Here is a 12,546-nt window from a genome sequence, read left to right as displayed (position 1 = left end):
TAAAATTAAAAAACAAAAAAAATTAAAGTCTTTTTATATTTGAAAAACTCTTGAATGAGTGACAGGACTGTGTGTGTGCTGTGTGAAAATCAGGGCACTGAAGTAGTTAGAGGGCAAAAACATCAAAGTCCACTTTCAATCATACTTATTCATTATATGTCTGCACGTAGCATGTACTTTCTGACTCTCCTTTTCCCTTTATGACTTGTCCTTTTTTGAAGTCTCATATTCATTTACATAACTGGAGGGATTTTGCTGGTGCCTGAAGAAACCTGCTTTTAATATCAAAAAAGTATTCCACACCCCTTAGCATAAGTGTTATGGTCATTGTTCATATGTTTCCCAAATTACTTTTATAAGAAATGGCAAGCCTCCCTTTAGGCCCATCTGATTCCGGGAATGATTCCTAGTCCTGCCAGGCAGTACACCAATGAGAAAAGGACTGAGTCAAGGTCAAGATCACTGAAGAAAAAAGGTCAAACTCATCACTTTATGGAATTAATGTGAATTAAGTGTTGGGTTTCTGTTTACCACTCTAGAAGTTAGAATTCCCTGTCTTATGATCTAGAAGTGTATGCATAGTTTTTCAAGTCACCTTTTATACTGTTATTTCCAAAATTGTTAGGTGATATGTTTCTTTCCTTGTGTTCTAGTCCCTAAGCAGAATAGCTAGGTGATTTTGTACCTTGCCAAATGGCAAGTATACTATCCTTGCTGGGGAACATCAGTTGGCCTTAAAGATGTATGCTAGAAACAATGCATTTAATCAAACCAGCTTTCACTAGGGGAGTCTGTGATGCAAAACACAGAAGTTATCAAAGACCTGTGCCAAGAGCTAAAAGCACTTAGTATACCATTTAGCTATTTTTCGTATGGCCTAAATGTTGTCAGTGTGGGATGGGGTGGTTTTCTCACTATGTAGCAGTTTCTTTTGTTCATGCAAGTATGTATGTATTTACTTTTGAATATCTTTTCTGTCTTCTGTGACTTTCTTTCCCTGGGCATGGCAGGGGTCCCCATTCCTTCTTCAAGACACCAGTCACTTATACTGGGAGGCTGTCTGCAATTGCTTTCTTATTTCTCAGTGAGTGTTTCACTTCTTCATTTTTTTTTTAATCTCCACTGAGGCATGTACATTCCTCTGTCATTGAATGTATCATATTAAATTGAATAAATTTGTTTACTTGTCTCCCTTAATAATGTATTCATTGAAGGAGGGAACTGTGATATTAATTCTTGAAGGTGAGTGCCTATAATGGTTCCTATCAAGTGTTTTGAGAAATGGATCGAATACCACTCTCTTTGACCATTTGCCTCATTTCTATATAACTATCACATGTTATTCAATCTTCAGTGATAATGGATATTTATCCTCAGCAAGACCCCACTTGTGGCTTTCTACAGCACTGGGTGCTTTTTCTCTAATAAAACCCATTGTGCCATATTATCATTTTATTTTCTACGTCCATTTCCTGCAATATTTTAAGGGCAGAGATTGTACTAAATTCATCTCTACATACAGTAAATTCACTGTTTGCAGTCTCAATTTCCTCAATTATACTGTGGAACCTGAAGTCCTTATTCTGCCTACCTCATGGGTTTGGTACAAAGGGTAAACTTAAAAAAAAAAAAAAAGAAGATTAAAAATAAGCTTTTAGTGCAAAGTTAGGGGTGATTATAAAAGAAAAACAAGTCAAAGAATGACCTTACTTTCTTTTCTATGTAAAGCTAGAATAGTTTTTTTTATATAAGACTGAAAGATCCTTTTGATAGTTGGACACAACACACCAATACTGAGATAGACGAAAGCCAAAGCTCCGTTACTTATATCTCCAAATGAAAGAAGTCTGCCAGGCAGGGTCACACAGTGGGTTGCACCTGGGGACAGGGTAACAGCTATCTGAAGCTATGGAAAGCAGTTTTCATGGCAAGCAGGTAGTGTTGGCTAGGTTTTGCAGATTCCCTATGAATTGTCCAGTTTGAATCATTCCTCCTATTGTTCATATAGGGAGTATCCCTGTTTGTCTGATGCCTAGCCTGGGGAAATTAGAATGAGTGCATAGTGTTTCAGAGTGTAAGAAGCTAATAAGAGCTGGGTATTTGACTTTAGTTGGCTGTTAAGAAGGGGTATGGACTGGCCTTCAGCCAGGGCTTCAAAACAGGTTCAAGGCACTACACACCCATATTACCAGTGACTTGGGGGGCAATGGCAGGAGGATCATGGGTTCAAAGCCAGAGTCAGCAACTTAGTGAGGCCCTAAGCAACTCAGCAAGAACCTGTCTCTAAATTTAAAAATAAAGGAAGTGAGGATTTAGTTCGGTGGTTAAGCACCCCTGGGTTCAATCCCCAGTACCCCTCAAAAATATGTTAAAGTCTAAATATTGCTAATGCATGTATTTTATCTACTACACTTATATGAGAAATATTTGTTTCCACAGAAACTCCTAGTTTCTTCCTAGGACAATGGATGGGGTTCCAACACTCAGTTTTGTTTTACCCAACAAATGTCACCCACATTCTTAGCTCTGTTTCACTCAAGATTCCTAATAAAAGTGCATTATTATAAACATGGCTCAGATTTTGTAATATATTGCTTTCAAAACTTAGTTTGACTTTTAATAGTTTTTTGATCATATAATACCTGAAATGCAAGGCGGTTAATAAGATAGAAAATAATACATGTGAAATTCCTGTTAATGAGATTATAACAATTTTTACATCTCTAATAAATAGATGTAGGCAATAATTTATAATACCTGCTAAAAGGTAAGAGACAAAGACAACCAGAGTTAATATACTTCTGGATAGCAATGCACAAACCACTTATAAAACTATTTTGGAAATGTGATATAAATAAATAGGGAAAACAGAAGATAGAAAAACATTGAAAAAAAATTAAAGGGATGGAATTAGCAAAAGCCAGACTATAGGGAAATCCTACAGAAAAAAATATTAGTACGTCTGCTGGTCTGCTGAAGCAAACAACCAGAAACGTGGTGACTTTAAATAACACATATTTAGTCTCTCAACATTCTGGAGGACAGAAATATGAAAATCAATATCAGTAGGTTGTGGGCTGGGGATGTGGCTCAAGCGGTAGCGCGCTCGCCTGGCATGCGTGTGGCCCGGGTTCGATCCTCAGCACCACATACAAACAGAGATGTTGTGTCCGCCGAGAACTAAAAAATAAAATATTAAAAATTCTCTCTCTCTCCCCCTCTCTCTCTCTCTCTCTCACCTCTCTCTTAAAGAAATATCAGTATGTTGCAATCAAATTGTTAGCAGGGTCATACTTTCTCTTCCAACATCTGGTGGCTGCTGTCATTCTATGTCTTATGGCTGTGTCACTCCAGTTTTTGACTCTCTAGTTCCATTGCCTCTTCTTCCTCTGCTTGTGTAAAATCTCCCTCTGCTTCTCACTTATACAGGCATTTGTGATGGTACTTAGAAACACCAAGATAATATAGAATGAACTCTTTCTAGGGTCCATAAGTAAATCATAATGAAAAAAAAATATTTCTACTATATTTAAGGTAATGTGAATACTTAACAATCCAGTTTGCTCAAAATAATTACATTTTAAAAGGGGAGAGAAATGGAGAGGTAAACTGTAGAATATAAATGATTTAAGAGCAATGTGAGTCAATTGCAATATATGGAACTTCTCTGGATCCTAATTTAAATACAATATAGAAACAATAGGAGAAAATTGGTGCATTCAAGTACTAAGTGGTATTTAATGATAAGAACATTTTTGTGAGATAATGATACTATGCTAATTTTAAATAAAATAATAATTATCTTCTAGAAATATATGATGAAATATTTACAAATGAAATTATATGATACTGCCAGAATGAAGATAACATTTAATAAATAACTGATCATAAGACTTGGGAATTAGAAGTTAAATAACAGTAGTTATAAGAATTACTGAATAGAGTTGACAGTTTTAGATAGAATGTGTCAATATTTGAGTAAAAAGAGAATACATTTTGTTAACTCATAACTCATTGTGTTGGTGTTTATTTACTTTTGTGTACTAGTGATTCAGGGCAGGGACACTTTACTACTGAGGCTACATTACCCATCCTATCTATCTATCTATCTACATATTTATTTATTATCTATTACTTTATCTTGAGATATTATCCCTAATGTGCTGAGGCTGGCCTCCAATTTACAATACTCTGGCCTCAGCCTCCTAAGTTGCTGGGATTCAAGGTACGTATCACTGTACCCAGCCTACTTATTGGGTTTTGATTTTGATGCTTATTAATGTTAAAAGTTCTTTATGATCTGGGTTTTTATCTATCATACATAGTCAAGTAATCAAATAGTATTTGATTATACATATACACAAGTTCATACATACAATATATATACACATACACACATATGCATAAACACATAGGCATGTACAGTGTATATATATGAATAATAATAGTCATATTATCTATATGTATATATATATATATATATATATATATATATATATATATATATGTGTGTGTGTGTGTGTGTACATATATAAATAGTATTAGTCATGGATCTCCAGAGAAACAGAAACAATATAATGTATATCTATAGAGAGAAGGTGATTTACCTAAAGAGTGGCTGTGTCATTATGGAAGATTAGAAGTTCCAAGATTTAAAGTTGGCAAGTTGGAGACTTGGAATCTGAAGGTCTGAGTGCCAGGAGAGTCAATGGTATAGTTCATGTATGAAAGTTGGCAGTGTACGGACTCAAGAAGAGTCAATATTTCAATATAAGTTTGAGGACACGAAAAAATCCTGACGTTCAAACTCAAAGCATTCAGGCAGCATAAGTTGTTTCTTATACATCATTTTGCTTCTGTTCATATCTCCACTTGATTGGATGAGGCCAACCCACTTCAGGGATGACAATCTGCTTTATTCAGTCTACTGATTTAAATGTTAATCTAATCCCCAAACACCTTTATAGAAATAACTGAAACATTTGATCAACTATCTTGGCACCTTGAGACCTAGTAAAGTTGATACATAAAATTAACTATCATGTATATATTTTATATATATAATATATTACATATATATATATCATACCTATAATATATTTATAATATGTGTATATATACATATTACATACACATATATATATATATATATGTGCATTTTATATATATATATGTATATACAGATTACGTATTTTATATATACACATGTACATATATATATATATATATATATATATATATATATTTTTTTTTTTATAATATCTGTTTTAAGTCAGGATCCCCTGGGAACCAGACTTTGAAGTGAATATTGGCATTCAGGGTGTTTGTTGAGTGTTATCAGTTTCAGTATATGTGATAGGATAAGTAAAGAATTGGGCAGATCAAGAAGGTGAACTAAAATTTAGTTGCAACAGAGCAATCCAACCCCACAGGGAATTGTAAAACTGAAGGGATAACCCTTCAGAATTTTCAATTGCTATAAGATAGCTGCATCATTTTTGTTCCCATATTGACTATGAATTATTTGCACTTGGCTCCTAATAAGCAGGCAAACTTTGGATATACTGTGTCCCATTATCCAAAGATTATTATCAGAGAGGATCTGAAACTGGGCTTCCAGCAGCAAGCAATCCTGGCAGTTAGGAAAATGAGTGTCTTAATTTTGGAGGGATGTTAGAACAACATATTACTGCATTCACTACAGTCCACTCCATTTCTTATTGAAATCCCCTTATTTCACATGGCAAGATGGCACAATATTGTAACAGCTTATTCCAGATACTGCTCCTCCCTCTTACCTGTTCCCTTTTTTTTTTTACTGATCTTTCTGTATTTATTTAATTTTTTCACAAGAAGGCTAGTAATATGATAGATCCAGCTTCCAGAATTAATGTCAGAGGTAAAAGTGATATTTATCATCTCCCTCCTACACCACCCATTCTAGATTTCCTTAGACAAAACACCTCTTTTGGACTTGATGACTTTCCTAGAGGGGTTTGGCAGATTTTACCTTAAGCACCTTGGTTGATCTCAAGTAGTCCATATACTAATCATAAAAGACATAGCAAAAGACAACCTTCACTATGGCCCTTTTAAAATCATTCCTTCGCTGGAACACTAATTCTAAAGAACTTGCAGCAATGGGAAGCACAAATTTTATATGGTTCACAGGTAATAATTATAATCAAAGCAATTCCTATCATAACTCATTGGTTTCTAGACTGATGAGTTGTACGTGTTGGTGACAACGGTCAAATATTTAGGGTATCATCTCCAAGATTAAACTTGACTTGTACATTTTAAATGTAATTTAATTGCTTTATCAGGCTCCCATTTCAGGGTGTTGTGGTGTATGATAGGCCCAGTGAACCCAAAAGTCATATGACCAATATTATACCTCTTTACATATAAAATGGGATATTTGATCAAAATCATGCTGTGTGGATTTCTGTATCAGTAGGTCAATCATTTTATAACTTCTTACATAATTGTGCTGCCCAAGCCCCTGCAAGCAGGAAATCCAAACAGACTGACTATATTTTGTTCTCACTTAATGTCCCATCGGGTGGATCTCCTTAATGAGTGTTGCCATATGAGCAAGCTAGTTTTTTTGTCTTTTTGTCATTTTGGAACTTTTATTTCTTAATTAAAACCTTTCAGTCATATTTTCTCTGCCAGCATATGCATATAATCTTATTTTTCTACTTTATTTTTTCCATGGTTAGTGTTTTTCTTTATTTTTATTGGTTCATATTAGCTATACATAACGTTAGGATTCATTTTTACATAATTACATATTTAAGGAATATAATTTGCTCCAATTCAGTCCCCATAGTTATCCTTACCCCTGCTCCTCCATCTTACTTGTTCCCTTTCCTTTAGTGATCTTTCTGTATTTACTTACATTTTAAAAATTGGTGTCTCATAGATATACATAATTCTGAGATTCACCATAGTATGTTCACATATGAACTTGGGCAATTTATATCAGATTTATTAATTCCATTTTTCTCTCATCTCATCCTTCCTCCCTCAACTTTGATTCCTGATAGTTTAATTTTGATGAAATTCTCCTCACTCATTTTTTCCTCTGTCTTTGGTCCTTATTTAGACAAGCTTCCACACATAAGACAAAACATTAGATCTTTGACTTTTTCTGTCTGGCTTAATTCTCTTAGAGTTATAGTCTCCAGTTTCATTCATTAACCAGGAAGTAACAAAATTGCATTCTTTTTTTCTGGCTGAGTAATATTACATTATGTATATATACCACATTTTCTTTATTCATTCATCTGTTGTAGCCTGACTTGTGTGAATTGTGCTGTTATAGACATTGATGTGGCTGTATTCTTATAGTATGCTGATTTCAGATCTTTTGGATATATACTGAGGAGTGGGACAGTAGAGTCATGTGGTAGTTCCATTCCTAGTTTTTTTGAGAAATCTTCGTACTACCTTCCAGAGTATTTGCACTAGTTTTCTGTCCCACCAACAATGTCTGAATGTACCTTTTAGTCTACATTCTTGCCAATACTTTTTATTTGTGATATTGATAATTGCCATTCTATGTGGAGTGAGAAAAATAACAATGTGGTTTTGATTTGCATTTCTCTAATTGCTAGAGATGTTGAATATTTTTTCATATATTTGTTGGCCATTTATATTTCTTCTTTTGAAAAGTATCTGATTAGTTTTTTGCCATTTATTAATTAGATTATTTGTTATAGTGCTAACTTTTTATTTTTTTATATACTCTGGATATTAATGCTCTATCTGAGCAGCAGGTGGCAAAGATTTTCTCCTATTCTGTAGGATATTGCTTCATGCTCTTAATTGTTTCCTTTGCTGTGCTGAAGCTTTGTAATTTGATGCTGTTCTTGTTATTGATTCTTGGTTTTATTTCTTGTACTTCAAAAGTCTTGTTAAGGAAGTTGATGCCTGTGCCAATATGTTGAAGTGTTGGACCTACATTCTCTTCTAGCAGTGGCAGAGTTTCTGGTCTAATTCCTAAGTCTTTACTATAGTTTTTGTTCACTTTTGGGCAGGGTGAGAGATAGGGGTTCTGTTTTACTCTTCTACATATGGATAACCAGTTTTTGCAGCATAAATTACTAAAAAGTATATCTTTTCTTCAGTGTATGTTTTGGAGAAGCTAAGATTATGGAACAGAACTAGACAGTGGTTCCTGATCTCCCTACAATACAGAAAGGAGACAGTGAAAAACAGCAGATCTTAGAGGGTAGTTCCCTAACCCTGAACGTGCACTGGGGTAGGGAAAGCTGGAGGGGCAACAGAGAGAGAAAGGAGTGGAAAAGCACATAAGCTCACCCCCTTAACAACATTTGGAAACAGACCACATTAAAATGTGATAGGACCAACAGTGTACTTGAATAAGAGCAAGCAATTTAAAACAAAATCATGAATAGAAAGTTGTGCTGGTATCTGTAACCATCTGAAGGAGCACACAGCTGACCAGCTATATTTAAATAGTCACTGCATCTTCTTACCTCCAGATATCAGCAAATTAACCCACAGGAAACACTGTTTCAATGTAATATCTTAATAATCCTTCTAGAAATAGCTTATAGAAGGATCACCACTAGGCAAAAGTTACTGAAACCCACACCCAATCAACATGAACAAGGGGAATAGGGTGGAACATATGTAACCAGGGAAGTGTGAGCCCAGGCAGAGAAAGAGCTCTACATGTAGTCTCCATTCATAGCATATTAGATAGTAAATAGTAGCACTACCTAGATCAAACTTGATGAATGTGAGTACATGGCATTACACCCATGCATAGCCTTCATATCTGTCAACCAGGCTATTCCATCTATGTACCTTTTATACACTGGGGTGGCCAGTGACAGAAACAGGGTGAAGTTAACTGACAGTGGTATTCTGTCTATGGTGGATGCTTTCTTGGTAAGCATTAATATGGGATACAAACATTTTCACAGTGTATACCCAATCATAGGTCCATTAATGTGTCTTCTATGTCAGACTTCTTTGTGATCTTCTAGACTTTTTTCTTTTGAAGGTGTTTTAGTCAGCTTTGTGTTGCTCTAACAAATTCATGATAAGTACAACATAGAGGAGGAAAGATTTATTTTAGCTCATGCTTTCAAACGGTTCAGCCCATGGTTGGCTAACTCCATTGCTGTGGGTCTGAGGTGAGGTGAGCCAGAACATCATGACAGAATGGCATGGTGTGGGAAAGCTGCTAAGCTCATGAAAGCTTAAAAACAGAAACAGGCTGAAGAGAAGATATACCATGTAGGGCATACCCCCAGTGACCTACTTCATCTAACTAGGTCCCATCCACCAGTAGTCCATTCAGCTGTCAATGGATTAATCTGAGGTCAGAGTGCTCATGGTCCAATCACTTACCACAAGTCCCACCATTCTGAAGATTCTTTGGTGGGGCTGGGAGATGAAGTGCTTTCCTTATCTGAACCAAAATACAAGGTTTGAAGCTATAAGCCAAACCATATTTTTAATATATTTTTTGAATAGCTTCTCTTTCCATGAAACAGATAACCAAATGGATTGCCATTAGTCCTGAATATTGAGAGGATTTCCCCTTAGTTTCTAGCCACTCCTGTATAAGGCTTTAGTGAAGGTAGAGTTAATTGGGGGCTATACCCACATATAGTATTGAGCATAGACTTCCTTATATTCAATTATCTGGCCATCAAGAACCCTTCATCTGGCCGCAGGGATAAGGTGAGAGAAAAATACCAGGGCAACAGTTGTGGATACCACCAAGTTCTGGGCCAAAAGACTATGCAGATTATCCATGTAGGTAGTCAAATACAGTTTACCTTAAGATATAATGATATGATCTAGAAATGATATTACAACCAGTGCAGGGCTACAGTTAAGACTATTACTTGATTGACATTCTTTGAATACTTTCTTTGAAATACTGATCCTCTTTCAGGATCCACTTATTTTTGTGAGGTCCAGAAATAGACATAGTTATAATTGGCAATACTATTCCTGTTTCTCTAGGCTTATTGTTATGGTATTCATTTCTACTATTCCATCTGGGATAAAGTATTATTTGAATTTACTATGTTGGTCAGCATAAAGCATGTGGAATTGAGTGTTAGTGCTTGCCCCCAAGCCAAGACCCACAGTTTCTGCAAACTCCCAAGCATGTATATTCAATCAATTCTACATCTAGGAACTGGACAAATTATAGCCAGGTAGATTTGTTGATCCACCACTCTGCTCATGGATTACAACTCCACATGAAGTCCCTATAAGATCATACTCTAAAAGACAAGCCAGGAGGACATTTTATTTTATTTATTTATTTTTTTACACTCATGTCATTTTTATCTTTTTAGAAGTGTGGGTTTACAGGCATAATTGCACACATACAGAAGAATTGGTTAAAAAATAGCTGGCTTGTGTTTGAGTGAAAATATTTAGTCCACTTTTTATTTATGCTTTTATATTTTACAAATCGCTTTTTGTTACTATTGTTGCAATATTGGGGATCAAATCCCAGGTCTCATGCATGCTAGGCTCTACCACTGGACTATATCCCCAACCCCATGTATCACTTTTATAGTAAGAAAAGTTGTTTCAAACTAATAGAAAATAATACTTAGCATATGTTTGTATGTGTGTTTGAAATATGAAAGAACATATAGCAAAATGTTAACTGCTCATATTTCTAGTTTGTGAAGATTTGGATGATTTTTACTTATAATTTTTAATGGGATGACTAAGCAAATTATACATATAAGTACAAATAGGAAAATGAGTATTTAAAAATATTAACAAAGATTTTATTATGGAGATTAAGTTATATGATTTATAATTATATTTTACAAATTTTCATTTGTTACTTTTATTGTTTATGTAGTTTACATTTTATGCATTTTCATTTGTCACTTCACAACTAGGAAAAAAAAAAATATATATATATATATATAGAGAGAGAGAGAGAGAGAGATACACATGCATGTGGACACAAGAAGATAGGTATTTGAGCTTGGAATTATGGGTAAAATTTTGTGTAAGAAAAAAAAGCCACTTTAAATCAATCAAAATTGAAAGCAAATGTACAGTGTATCAACATATCTTTATACACTGTTTTCAGTGACTTCCAATGTTATGGGAAAGCAATGTCTTTATTTTTTTATTATTAGTTGTTCAAAACATTACAAAGCTCTTGACATATCATATTTCATACATTTGATTCAAGCAGATTATGAACTCCCATTTTTACCCCGTATACATATTTGCAGAATCACATCGGTTACACATCCACGTTTTTACATATTGCCATACTAGTGTCTGTTGTATTCTGCTACCTTTCCTATCCTCTACTATCCCCCCTCCCCTCCCCTCCCATCTTCTCTCTCTACCCTATCTACTGTAATTCATTTCTCTCTCTTGTTTTTTTTCCCTTTCCCCTCACTTCCTCTTATATGTAATTTTGTATAACAATGAGGGTCTCCTTCCTTTATCATGCAATTTCCCTTCTCTCTCTCTTTCCCTCCCCCCTCTCATCCCTGTAGGGAGGAAGAGCATGAGAAGAAGATCACCATTAAACCGGGAGGACATTTTAGTTCTCTAAGTATCAATGTCAACTTGCACTCCATGTGTCAAGTGTCTTGTAATACTGTTTCCACAAAGCAAAATTACTCAAGTGCATGTTATAGGTCCCTTTGGAGGAATACTGTCAAGTTTATCATCTTTCCCTTTACTACAGTGTTGGCAGGGTCTTATGGGAATCTGGTTGCTTTTACAGTCAGTGGTTTTAGACCTGATAATTTGAATATGATCCCAAAATTGGACAATATAGCATGATTTTTAATTGAGTTAGTTGCTTTCAACCTCTTTATCATGTATTATTTGTTCATTTTGGTTGCATAAATTAAGAAATACCCTGATTAACTATCATGCCCCTTTAGACACTGTATTCTATTTGTAATCTTTATATGTTTCTGTGGAAAAGTTTCCTGATCTACTCTGATTTTTTTTTTTTTTTGTACTAGGAATTGAATGCAGGAGCACTTGACCACTGAGCCACATCCCCAGCCCAATTTTGTATTTTATTTAGGGACAGCATCTCACTGATTGCTTAGTGCCTTACTTTTCCTGAGGCTGGCTTTGAACTCACGATTCTCCTGTGTCAGCCTCCTGAGTCTCTGAGATGACAGGCACACCTAAATACTCTGATCTTAATGTTCTTCATGATAAATATAATTAATTACCTGTCTTCTACTATTTAATTTCTGCTACCTGGCCTCTATTTTGGGGGGCATCCTATTATTCCATTTCCTATCAGGGAAAATAAACCAATAAGATTATCTCCTATTTAACTGTAGTTTAGAAAGTACAGTCAATTCAGTGTACCTATCCTGTTATAAATGTCACTATGCCACAAGCCCTTATATAATCCCATATCCTTGGGTAGAAGCTGTCACTTGCTTCTAGCCAAAAGAATATGACATAGGTGAGAGAATATAATTCCCTTGATTAGGTCACCTTATAAGAGGCTTTTCTTACCAAACTGAAGTGAGA

This window comes from Marmota monax, unplaced genomic scaffold (genome assembly GCF_021218885.2).
Source record: "Marmota monax isolate L192 unplaced genomic scaffold, Marmota_monax_Labrador192_F-V1.1 WCK01_AAM20220418_F8-fsc00123, whole genome shotgun sequence".
Lineage (NCBI taxonomy): Eukaryota > Metazoa > Chordata > Mammalia > Rodentia > Sciuridae > Marmota > Marmota monax.
The sequence above is the reverse complement of the archived record's forward strand: the minus strand, read 5'-3'. Positions refer to the sequence as shown.